The sequence below is a fragment of the Cavia porcellus genome, unplaced genomic scaffold (genome assembly GCF_034190915.1).
Source record: "Cavia porcellus strain 051 isolate PalLab524CR breed Dunkin Hartley unplaced genomic scaffold, mCavPor4.1 scaffold_31, whole genome shotgun sequence".
Taxonomy (NCBI): Eukaryota; Metazoa; Chordata; class Mammalia; order Rodentia; family Caviidae; genus Cavia; species Cavia porcellus.
The window spans coordinates 12,340,887-12,354,685 of NW_026947514.1; the positions used below are offsets into that span (position 1 = coordinate 12,340,887).

General features: G+C 37.2%; 1 protein-coding gene across 1 annotated transcript in view; it reads right to left on the bottom strand.

The window, feature by feature from the left end:
- LOC106028218 (TPR and ankyrin repeat-containing protein 1-like) overlaps window positions 1-13,799 on the bottom strand; it is an 85,943-nt gene that overhangs the window by 55,059 nt on the left and 17,085 nt on the right. The gene's annotated exons all lie outside the window — the stretch shown is intronic.

Sequence of the window (13,799 nt, forward strand, 5' to 3'; positions counted from 1 at the left end):
TAAGTGAACAATCCAAGAGGAAGAGAAAATAGCCATAAATATATATGTACCAGACCATTTTTCTTGTTTCCTGCCGTGCTCAGCCAGCTCCGAGGATTTGGGCCGGCTTGCCTGCACCATGAATTCTGGAGACTGGGTGGCCTGGGATGAGTGCCCCCCAAACCATCCTGAGCTCCAGGAGGGAGTTAAGATCTTTGCTCCTGCCGGCAAGGGAACTTTGCAGGTTTCTGCCGCAAGGAACCAGCTCAGCAGGGCTTGGACCTGCCTGCCCCTTTCTCAATCCAAGAAACTGGGTGGCCAGAGTCCTAGAAGCTGAGAGCATACAAGAGAATTTCCAACAGGCCCAGGGGAAGCCTTGGAATAACATGGAAATATAGGAAAATGACAAAACGAAAGATCAAATTACAATCTCAAGCCTCCAGCCCATCCCAAGAAACCTTAGGAGCTATGTACATAGAAGAAAACATATGCCATACACCTGAAATATCTGAAATACTAGCAACTGAAATAAAGAAGCAACTCTGGGAAGCTTTAAAGGAATTCAAACTAGAAATAATCTCCCAGATAAGAAGAAATGATAAAAGAAATGAAGGAGATGCTGAACATATCTAAAGAAGACACAATTGAAAAACTGGAGGAACTAAACAAAAAGATAGAATCCCTGGATGAACAATATAAGAAACAAACAATACATGAAGCAGATGCAAAGAGATATACAGGAAATCAAAAATTCCATTGAAAGTTGTAAAAACTATCTCAGTGAAAGTGAAGACAGAATTTCAGACCTTGAAGACAAGATTGTAGCTAGCAAACAGGAAAAGAAATATCTTTTTAAAATAACAAGCAATCAGGAAATAACAATTCAACAGCTTCAAGGTGATGCAAAGAAAAACAACATAAGATCGATAGGGATAAATGAAAAAGAAGGGGACAACATGAAGCATATCAAGAGGATATTCAGAGAAGTAATAACTAAAAATTTCCCAAACATGAAAATGGAAACTGACATCAGGATCAGTGAAGAATATAGAACGTAAATAGCCATAACCAAAATAAAACTACACCCAGACATATAATAATCACCATCCCATATATCCAACATAAGAATAGAATATTAAAAGCTGTCAGAGAGAAAAGACAGATCACCTGTAAAGGAAAACCTATCAGGATCACAGCAGACTTCTCAGCACAAACATTAAAGTCAAGATGAGCATGGAGTGAAGTATTTCAGATACTAAAGGAAAATTATTTCCAATCTAGACTGATGTATCCTGCAAAACTGTCCTTCAAAATTGATGGAGAAATAAGATACTTCCATGACAAAGAACAGCTGAAGAACTTCATGATCACCATGCCAACCCTGCAAAGAATACTAAAAGACAGTTTAGATACACTTAGGAAAAAACCACTAAGCAAAGCAGACAATTAAACAGAGCAGAAAGATAAAGATACAACAGCAGAAAGGTAACATGTCAACAATAAACCAATATATAACAGTTATAACCATTAATGTAAATGGTCTCAATGCATCAATCGAAAGAAACAGACAGGCAGAATGGATCAAGAAACAACATCCAACCATATGCTGTTTACAAGAAACCCATCTAACCCAAAAAGGATACTCACAGACTGAAAGTCAAAGGATGGAAAACAGTACTTCAGGCAATAGGAACCCATGAAAAAGAAGGGGTAGCTATTCTGTTTTCAGACAATGTGAACTTCAAACCAAGAATGATCAGAATAGATAAAGAAGGTCATTACATACTGGTTAGGGAAAACTCCAAAAGGAAGAGATAACAATCTTAAATATACATGCACCAAATTCCAGAGCACCGAATTATATAAAGCAAGTATTAATAGAAATGAAAAACCAAATTAGCAATAACACAATTATAACAGGAGACCTTAACACACCATTGACACCAAGGGACAGATCAACCAGACAGAAAATCAGCAAAGAAATAAGAGAACTGAATCAAACCTGTGAACAAATGGACTTGATAGACATATACAGAGTGTTCCATCCTACAACATCAGAATACACATTCTTCTCAGCAGTACATGGGACATTCTCTAAAATAGACCATATACTAGCACACAGAACATATTTAAATAAATGCAAGAGAACTGAAATTATCCCATGCATGTTATCAGATCATAGCGCCATGAAACTAGAAATTAATGATAAAAGATACTGTGAAATTCCCACAAACACATGCAAACTGCATAACACTCTCTTGATTAATCAGTGGGTCACAGAGGAAATTAAAGAAGAAATTAAACAATACCTACAAGAAAACGAAAATACACATACAACTTACCAGAATCCATGGGATGTAATGAAAGCCGTCCTCAGAGGAAAATTTATTATACTGAGTTCCCACATCAGGAAAACAGAACGAATACAAATAAATAACCTGATACTACACTTCAAACATCTAGAAAAAGAAGAGCAAGTCAAGCTCAAAGCCAAAAGAAGGGAGGAAATTATAAAAACCAGAGCAGAAATTAATGCAATAGAGACTAAGAAAATAATCCAAAGAATTAATAAATCAAAGAGCTGGTTCTTTGAAAGAATAAATAAAATTCATAAGCCCCTAGACAACCTTATTTTAAAAAGGTAATAAAAAGCTCAAATTCATGCAATAAGAAATGAAAAAGGCAATATCACTACAGAAGATCATCAACATATATTTCTTTTTTTAATTTTATTTAAGGAGAAAAAGAAAAAAAAACAGAAAAGGGGTACAAGTTATACAGAATCTCAGAAAAAACAAACAGAAGGAAATGACTAGCTAACAGATTACTTATTGTTATCTTAGAAATAGCTGTTCAAGTCACAAAATCAAAGCATACAAAGTGGACATTCAAACGGTGAGACTACAAACAGTTCTTGTTCAATGATCCAACAAAACTCAGTAATATGGTTATCTATCTTATACACTTAAATATACATGCAGTTATATCCTTTAGTGCACTTTCTTTTCCTCTATTTTGTACAATGACAATTACACATTTTATGTTTTATTACTCCCAAAGTTCTTATTACTTTTTTTGAAGAGAATAAAACTAAATGTGACGTTACAACAGAGTCTGTCAAATCAAAAGGATGGACATAATACATACTGTAAAAACAAAATACAAAGTGATCTAGGACTTCAAAAGAAGATAATAATCAAACCAGAATGGGCATCATAATGAATCTTACTGTCTTCAGAGTTGTTGCCTATACTCTCAAACTTGGTAGTATCAAGCAAGACAGAATAGAGGAAAATCAGTCAAAACAAGATGGTGAGAGCAATACAAGGTTTCAAATCAAATTAATAGGAAATCAAAGTGGGTTACTATAATATATCCTGCTATTTTTTATTTTTCCCTAATTACAAAGATAAAAATAAAAAAGTAAATAATAAAAGGAGATTGAGATAAAAGAAGACATAACAACAAAACACAAGTCAAAACGTAACCATTTACGCAAAATAGTATTTCACCACCAGATATCCTGATATAAAAGTAGTTACCATAGTGTCTCTTTCCTTGAAATCTTTGAGTATAACTTCGTATACCATAGCATCAAACATATCAAAACAATGTAAAACCATTCAAGAGAATGACAGTATTACAGGGTATTTAGAACCAACTAAAAGAAAATGAACAATGGTTTCCGTATAGTCTCCTTGTCTATAAAAGTTTTTGTTTATACTATCACATATAATAAAACCCAATAAGATACAACATGTTAAGACCGATGGAGACAGAAGAACAAAAGCTTGAATGGACTTCAAAACAAGATGATATTAAATCAGCACTAGCTATTATGATGTCTTGTTTTCTCCAAAATAGCTGTTCCTACCATCCAACCTTCTCTGCCTCATTTCTGTTGAGCTCTTTTTCTGTCATTAGTTGTCAGTTTGTCTTCTTCATTTCACTTTCTGCTCCATTCATTGTGGCCTCTCTGCCACTGTTTCTGGAATCTTGGTATTTTTTTTACAATGTCCTGCAGTATACTCTGTAGAGTTGAATTGGTGGTTGCAAATTCCCCTAGTTCCTCTTTATCCTGGAAGCACCTTGTTTTTCCATCAATTTCTAGGGATAGTTGTGCAGGATATATATCAATCTTGGCTGGGGGTTATTCTATTTCAAAGCTTGAATTATTTCCCCCCACGGTCTTCGTGAATTGATGGTTTGTGCCTAGAAGTCTGCTGTAATTCTGATGGGTGTTCCTTTGTAAGTGATCTGTTTCTTGTCTCTGACAGCTTTTAACATTCTGTTCTTATATTGGATTTCTGGAATTTTGTTTATTATATGCCTGGGTGTTGTTCTGTTTGGGTTGTGGGTGGCTGGGGTCCTTTATGCCTCATACATCTGAGTGTCTTTACCTTTTGCTAAATTAGGAAAATCCTCCTGCATTATTTCTGTGAATAGCCTTTGTAGTTCATTTGTTTGTGTCCCTACTTCTTCCTTTACATTCTTAATTCTTAAGTTATAGATCCTCTTATCATCTTCAAGCCTTTGTATTATTGCTGTTTGTTTTCTTGTTATTTTTAAGAAGGTTTTCATTTCATGCTCCCACCTTACAAATCTGTCCTCCAGTTCAGATAATCTATCCTTAGTTTCTTTCAAGCTGTTATGCCAGCTTTTAATAGAGTTTTTATTTTCCTGGTAATCTCTTTGAACCTGCTTCACGTATTCTATGTTTTCTCTATTTTCTCCATCAAACAATTCTCCCCATTTTTTCTGTTCTTCCATTCCACCCTCTGTTTTTTCTTGGGCGGTGCTTAGCATTTCTCTAACTATTCTACTTATATCTTGCTTTATTTCATTAAATACTTCACTTTTGAACTCATCTATGAGGCTCCGGAGATAGTGCTTTATGTCTATTGGTGCCGTGTCTGATATTGCTTGTTTTCTGTCCTCATTCTCCTTTGCATTAACCTTTCCTGGATAAGTGTTCTCAGGATTGGGGGCCGAGGACCCTTTCTTATTGTTCCCTCTTCCCATATTTTTTGTTCCTTCCATACAAGCATAGATAGGAGGACCAGTTTCTTTCTTTGTCAGTTACAGTTTGTTTGAATTGTGCCGGCTAGGTGTTCCCGCCTACTGCAGAGTACTAGGGAGACACAGACCTGGGCAGCCTCTGCTGGGCCCGCCCCTCCAGGTCAGTCAACCTACTGAAGGCTTCACTGCTACGGTGTACCTCCAGGTGCTGAGACCTGGTTTGGGCTAGCTTACTGGGTCTTAGTTCGTGGTGTCACCCAGGCCAAGACTCCCTACCAATCCAGCTTGGGAGGGGAATATGTGACTAAAGTCACTGCAGTGTCCTGTTCTGTCTAGTCTGCCCAGTCCCAGAATGTCCTCTGTTGAAACCTCCTAGTCTATGGAAGGGTTCCCGTTTCTCTCACTCACCGCAGGTCGATGCAGGGTTCCCCACCAGTCCCACTCTCAACTCCATTCGCCAATTCCCACACTCAGAGGTTTCGCCTCTCTGTCCCTGCTGTGCTGATTCAGATGCAGCAGCGGCAGCAGGAAATTCAAATCACGGCTTCCAGAGGCGCGGGTTCCAGCTTCAGTGCTGAGATTTTATCTGTTCCTGTTATAGCACTGGGATTGCATTTCCAGTTGGTTTCTCTCAGCTTAGTTCATTCCTTGGGTTGGCAGGGTATATCTCCCCTTGCTTAGGACTCCTCACACTGCACCATTCCTGGATTATAAACTAGCTTTCTCAGAGAGCCTCCATAGCTGCTGGTATCTATCCACCATGTTCTCCCGGAAGTCCTATCAACATGTATTTCAAAAACCTCTACTCTCATAGGTTTGATAATACAGAAGCTATAGACAGATTCCTAGAAACATATGACGTACCAAACCTAGATCAAAAAGATTTAAACTGTTAATTTCTATTAATGAAATTGAAAATGTAATTAAGTCCTTACGTACAAAAGAAGAGCTCAGGCCCAGACAGATTCACTGCAGAATTCTACAAGAAGTACAAAGAAGACTTAATGCCAACACTTTTCAAACTCTTCAAAGAAATGGAAAGAAAAGCAATCCTTCCTAAGACATTCCTGGAAGCAAATATTACTCTAGTACCAAAACCTGAGAAAGACTAAAAACTAAAAACTAAAAAAAGAGAACTGCAGGCCAACCTCCCTAATGAACACAGATGCAAAAATCTTCAATAAAATATTGGCAAATAGGATGCAGCAAATCATCAAGAAGATTATACACCATGACCAAGTGGAATTCATCCCAGGCATGCAGGAAAGGTTCAACATATGTAAATCAATAAATGTAATCCCCCATATCAATAAAGCCAAAAGTAAGAATCACACGATCATTTCTATAGATGCAGAAAAAGCTTTTGATAAGGTCGAACATTCATTCATGATAAGAACCTTATAAAAAATTGGAATAGATGGTCTTTTCCTCCATATGATAAAGGCCATCTATGACAAACCAAAAGCCAACATCATACTAAATGGCCAAAAACTGAAGGCCTTTACCTTAAAATCAGGCACAAGACAAGGATGTCCCTTATCATCACTCCTATTTAACATAGTACTGGAAATACTAGTCAGAGCAATTAGACAAGAGAAATGAAAGGAGTAAAGACAGAAAAAGAAGAAGCTAAATTATCATTATTTGCAGATGACATGATACTCTACATAGAAAACCCACACACTCCATTTAAAAACTCCTAGATATAATAAATTAAATCAGCAATGTAGCTGGATATAAAATCAATACTCAAAAATCAATAGCATTTGTATACACTAACAACAAAATCATAGAGAAATAAGAGAAGCCACACTCTTCATACTAGCAACCAAAAAATGAAATATTTAGGAATTATTCTCATGAAAGAAGTGAAAGATATATGTAGGGAAAATTATAATACACTGAAAAAAGAAATTGAAGATGATCTCAGAAAATGGAAAGACATCCCTTGCTCATGGATAGGAAGAATAAATATTGTGAAAATGGCCATTCTCTCAAAACTGTTATACAGATTCAATGCAATCCCAATAAAAATACCATCAACATACCTCATAGATTTAGAGAAATCACTCCTAAAATTCATCTGGAGTAAGAAGAGATCTAGAATAGCAAAGACAGTTCTGAGCAGCAAAGGCAAGGCAGGCGGCATCACAATCCCTGACTTGAAGTTATACTACAAAGCAACTGTAGTAAAATCAACATGGTACTGGAATCAAAACAGAGCCAAAGATCAATGGAATAGATTAGAATATACAACCACAACTACAAACACACTCAACCACCTTATCTTTGATAAAGGGGCCAAACATGTTCACTGGGAAAACCACAGTCTCTTCAATAAATGGTGTTGGAAAAACTGGCTCTCCATATGCGGAAAACTAAGACTAGACCCATGTCTATCACCATGTACTAAATTAAAATCTAAATGGATCAAACATCTGAATATTAAAACAGAAACATTAAATCTATTGGAAGACAAGTTGAGTAACAACCTTGAAGACATAGGGGTAGGTACAGAATTCATGAACAAGAATCAAACTACATGGGAAATACTTCCCAGAATCAACAACTGGGACTACCTCTTATTAAAAAGTTTCTGCATGTCAAAAGAAATCTCTAGCATAGTGAAAAGAAAACCTACAAACCGGGAAACAATCTTAGTGAACTGTCCCTCGACAAAGGACTTCTGTCTAAAACATATAAAGAATTAAAAAAACTCAGACCCCCAAAATTCAAAGATCCAATCCAAAAATGGGCATCTGAGATGAATACACAATTCTCAGATGAAGAAATACAAATGGCAAATAAATACATGAAAAAATGTTCATCATCATTGGTCATTAGAGAAATGCAAATTAAAACCACACTGAGATTCCACCTCACTCCAGAAAGAATGGCCAGGATCAAGAAAACCAACAACAACAAATGCTAGAGAGGCTGTGGGGGAAAAAGGAACTCTTCTGCAATGTTGGTGGGAGTGTAGACTGAAGCAACCACTGTGGAAGTCAGTCTGGAGATTTCTCAGAAAGCTGGGATTGGAAGTCCCATTTGTTCCAGCTATTCCACTTCTACATATATTCCCAGAAAAACTGAAAACATCATACCACAGTGATATATGTGCATCCATGTTTATAGCAGCATAATTTGTAATAGCCAGATCTTGGAAACAACCTAAGTGTCCATCAACTGAGGAATGGATTTAAAAAATTGTGGTATTTTTATACAATGGAGTACTACTCAGCTATAAAGAATGATCACATTGAGATATTCATAAGTAAATGGACGCAGCTTGAGACCATACTCACAAGTGAAACAAATCAAACTCACATGTATAAATACCGAATAGTTTCCCTAATGTAAGAAATGATAAGAATACATAAAATTATGTGGTAATCATGATTTCCCATTATATTGCCTTGAAGCCTTATAATGTTTTCATTCATTAATTGGAATAGATTTATTCTGGGTTGTTTGATTTTATTGTCTATGATGGTATGAACAGCTGTTTTGAAGAAAACAAGACATTATATTAGCTAGTGATGATTTAATATCATCTTGTTTTGAAGTCTCACCAAGCTTTTGTTCTTGTCTTCATCAGTTTTATCATGTTGTATCTCATAGGATTTTATTAAATGTGATAGTATAAACAAAATTTTTTATAGACAAGGAGATAATATAGAAACCATTGTTCGTTTTCTATTAATTGGTTCTGAATACCCTGTAATACTGAATTTAGTACTTTCATTCTCTTGAATGGTTTTACAGTCTTTTTATGTTTGGTACTATAGTATATGAAGTTATACTCCAATATTTCAAGGAAAGAAACACTATGGTAGCTACTGTTATGTCGGATTGTCTTGTGGTGAAACACTATGTTGCTTAAATTTTTCTGTTCTGACCTATGTTGTTATGTCCTCTTTTATCTTAATCTTTTTTTTTTTTTATCAGTACCGGGAATTGAACTCATGACTGCCTGCTTGCAAGGCAGGCGCTTATGCCGCTGAGCTAAATCCCCAGCCCCTATCTTAATCTTTTTTAAAATAAAAAAAATATATATATGTACCAAATACCTGTGCACCCAAGTACATTAAAAAAATTAGCTAACATAAAAAAGCAAGTAAACACAATTATAATGGGGAACCTTAATACCCTTCTCTTACAAACAGATCAACTAGACCAGAGAATCAACAAAGAAATATCAGAATTAAACTAAATCTGTGCACCAATGGACTTAGTAGATGTCTACAGAGTGTTCCACTCCACAACATCAGAATACCCACATTCTCAGCTACACACGGGACATTCTCCAAAACAGACCACATATTATCCCATAAAACAAGATTAAGTAAATGCAAAGGAATTGAATCATTCCATACATATTTTCTGACCATCATGCAATGAAATTGGAAATCGATGGCAAAGAAATCACAAAAGCAGAGCACAGTGACACATTCCTGTAATCCCAGAACTGAGGAGACTGAGGCAGCAGGATGCCAAGAGTTTGAGGCCAGCCTGGGCTACATAATGAGATCAAGGCCAACCTGAACTACACAGCAAGGCCCTGTCTCAAAATACCAAAAAAAAAAAAATCACAAAAATACATAAACACATGGAAATTAAACAATAGCCTTCTGAATAACCAATGAGTCACAGAGGAAATTAAAGATGAAATTAAATAGTATCTGTGCTTAAATGATAAAGCCAATACAGCATATCAGAACTTGTGGGACACAATGAAAGCAGTCCTAAGAGAGAAATTTACAGCAATGAACTCTTACATCAGGAAAACAGAATGAGCTCAAATAAATAACCTAATGTTGAATCTCAAACTTCTAGAAAAAGAACAAATCAAACCCAAAGCTCATCCAAGGGAGAAAATTATAAAAATAAGAGCAGAAATTAATGCAAAGAAGACTAAGAAAATAATACAAAGAATCAATGAATCAAAAAGTTGATTCTTTGAAAGAATAAACAAAATTGACAAACCACTAGCCAACCTCATCAAAAAAAAGGAAACAAAAAAACAAATTCAAGCAATTAGGAATGAAAAGAGAGAAATCACCACAGATCCTACAGAAACCCAGAAGATCCTCAATACCTAATTTGAAAATCTGTACTTAAGTTAGAAAACACAGAATAAATCAACAGAATCCTAGACACCATCAAATTACCAAAACTAAATCTAAAAGACATAAAATGATTAAGTAACACAATATCAGCCAATGAAATTGAAAATGTAATTAAAAATTTACCAACAAAGAAAAATGTATTCACTGTTGAATTCTATAAGAAATTTAGAGAATTAGTACAGCTAATGCTGAAATGGAACTTAAGGAAAAGCAGTATTCCCAAAATCATTTCTGAAAGCAAGTATTATCCTGATACTAAAACCAGAGAAATATTCCACCAGAAAAGAAAACAATTTCTCTAATGACTTAAATGCAAAATTCTTTAGTAAGATACTGGCAAACAAAATGCAGCAAATCACCAAGAATATTATACACCATCACCAAGTATGATTTAGGGATTCAGGGATGGTTCAACATATTCAAATCAATAAATGTAATATGCCATATTCATAGAGTCAAAGACAAAAATCACATGACCATCTCAATAGATGCACAAAAAGTATTGGACCAAGTCCAACATCCTTTCGTGATAAAATTCGACAGAAAAGTAGAAGAGACAGTCTTTATCTCAATCTGATAAAAGCCATCTAGGACAAACCAATAGCTAACATCATACTAAATGACCAAAAACTGAAAGTTTTCACTCTAAACTCAAAAAGAAGACAAGGATGTCCACTATCACCACTCCTGCTACATATAGTTCTGAAACATTAGCCAGAGCAATTAGACAAAAGAAAGAAATAAAAAGAATAACAATAGGAAAGGAAGAAGTTAAATTATCATTATTTGCAGATGATATGATACTCTACATAGAAGACCCAAAAAAAAGTCACCAAAAGACTTCTTGATTTGGCTGACCTAGGAGAAACAAGAAGGAGGGTACACAGCCCCCTGTGTGCCAGTGGTGGCCCTGACAGCCAGGGAGCACCAGGAAGAAGGCTGGGCTCACCCCCAGTGAGACAGGAGCACAGGCTGGGAGAGGAGAAGCCCCTCCTCATCCCTAACACCCCTCGCAGTAAACAAGCAGCTGATTTTGGAGTATCACACACACAAATTATTGTTACTCTCCTATTATCTTGTTTTGAAATTCTTCTTTTTTTCCCTTTAAAATAAAAAAAATCTAAAAATAAAAATAAGTAAATAGATAAAAATAATGCTCTACCCCCCAAAAATAATAATAATAGAAGAAAAAGAATGACTTCATCTATCTGATCTTTGACAAAGAGTCCAAAAACATACACTGGAGGAAAGAGAGCCTCTTTAATAAATGCTGCTAGAAAAACTGGGTATCTGCATGCAGAAAATTGAATCTGGACCCATGTGTCTCACTGTGTATTAAAATAAAATAAAAATGGATTAAAGATCTAGATGTTAAAACAGAAAAAATCTGCTGGAAGATAAAACGGGTAAAACTCTTGAAGTCATAGGCATAAGGAAGGACTTGCTGAACAGAATCCCAATTGCACAAAAAAATGGTATCAAGAATCAACAAATAGGACTATAACCATAAATAGAAGAAAAAATAAAATTATATAAAATTTAAAACTTCTAGGATGTAGCTCAGTGCCACAAGTGCCTGCCTGGCAAGCTTGAGGTTATGAGTTCAATATCTAGTAAAAAAAAAAAAAATTAAAAACCTTTACACAGCAAAGGAACAAACAGAGTGAAGACAATATGCAGAATGGGGAAAAAATTATCATCTATTCCTTAGACAAATGACTAACATCTAGAATATATGAAAAGCTCAAAAAATTAGATTCCCAAAATAAAAGACCAATAATACTCATCATAGACATGGGTTTTCTCTCTTTCTCTCTGTTTCTGTCTCTCTCTCTCTCTGTCTCTCTCTCTCTCTGTCTCTGTCTCTCTCTTTCTCTCTCTTTCTCTCTCTCTTTCTTTCTCTCTCTCTCTCCCCTCCTCTCTCTCCACCCTCTTTCCCCATAGGGACTGAACCCAGGGCCTCATGCATGTTAACCATGTGCTCTACCAGTAAGCTACAAGTTTAGTGTAGTTTACTGGGCAATTTAGTGATTTAGCAGAACCTTGTCTCAAAAAAAAAAAAAAAATCTGAGGATGTAGCTCAATAGAAAGGCCCTGGGTTCAATCCCAGCACTGAAAAAATAAAATAAAAACACTTACTGCATTTGGGGGAGGGGGAAGGCTGAGGTAGTTTTCTTATTTTTGTTGTTGTTATTTTGTTTTGTTTATGGTGCCAGGTATCAAACTCATGACCTTGAGGTTACCATTAGCACTTTGTCACTGAGCTATATCCCCAGTCCCCCGGGAGGTAGTTTTTTGAGACAAGGTCTTGCTAGATGGTTCAGGCTGGCCTTGAACTCACAGCGATCCTCCTGCCTCAGCCTCCCAGGATGCTGGGATTACGGCATGTGCCACTATGCTTGGCCAAAGCACCTACTTCGTGCATCTAAGAGCTGAAGTCAACCCTACCTTGCCAAATTAACCTGAGTCCAAAAAGAGCAGACACCACGTAGCATTAAACATCCAAGGACTTCACCAGGGGAAACACCTTTGTTAGAAGAAATAGAGGCAAGATGGCCACTTCCCAACACCGAGTGAAGGACAATGGGAAAGAAGTCTCAGTGGAAGGCTCTGGGCCCCACTGCAAGAAAGATTAGAGCCGAAGTCAGCCTCTAAAGGAAAGCCTGTCTCCCCGAAGTGTTACTCAGGCCCTGGCGGGGAACACCTATGCAAATTATGGCACAAGCACAGGGCTGAGTTTCACAGCCAGCAGCAGTTTTTTGGTCAATTATGTCCCAAGAAAGAGGTCCATAAGGCGCATTCTCATGACATTTGCCACCCCATGGGTAACAAGCAGAGCTAAGCACTAGCCAAACAGCCAGCAGAGGAGGCAGGAAGGGGCCAACACTGTGTAAGTACAAAACCCAAAGGGAATAGCAAAACTGAGAAGCATGCATAATATCAATTCCACCACATTGCTGTACCCTATTCTGTCCTTTTCAATTAAATTTGGGAGCCCCTGAAAAGATCCTCCCCCACCCCCTCTCCCAGACATGCAATTAGCAGGCTTCTTTCTGCAGTTTGATCACAAAGGGAAAAGAGCTTTAAAAAGCTTTAAAATTGCTAAATCACTGGGTGTGACAGTTAAAATGCACTGTCGATTGGATTGGTCTGAGGTCTGCCCAGGTGCTAGTACAGCCACCTGGGTGGGTCATGGAGCTGTGGCCGTGGGTACTACCTCTGGTCCCTGGCCCCTTCCTCTCTGCCCATTCTGCTGCTCCGCTTCCTGTCCACCATGACCTGAGCAGCCTCACACCTTAGCCATGATGGACCCGCCTTGAGCCAGCTGGTTATGAAGGGAGTCCACTGAAACCGTGACCCAAATAAACCTCTCCTCCTTCAAGCGGTGGGTGTCAGGAAGGGGGTCGCTCACTAACACACTGGGGTTCTCAGCAGAGTGGTCCAGCCAGCTCACTGTACAGAGTAGCCATAGCTGACCAATTCAACTCATTCACAGTTTTCCAAACAGCGGTTCAGGCCCTATTCTGAAGCAGGAACCAAAGACTGCCAACAGAAAAGCCCCTAACACAGAAAACTGATGCCAAAGCCACAAGGGGGAAGGAAGCAAGTTGGCACAAACAGGATCTATTCTTAGAAAAGAAAATGCCTAAAAACCTACTGATCTCTTCAAAG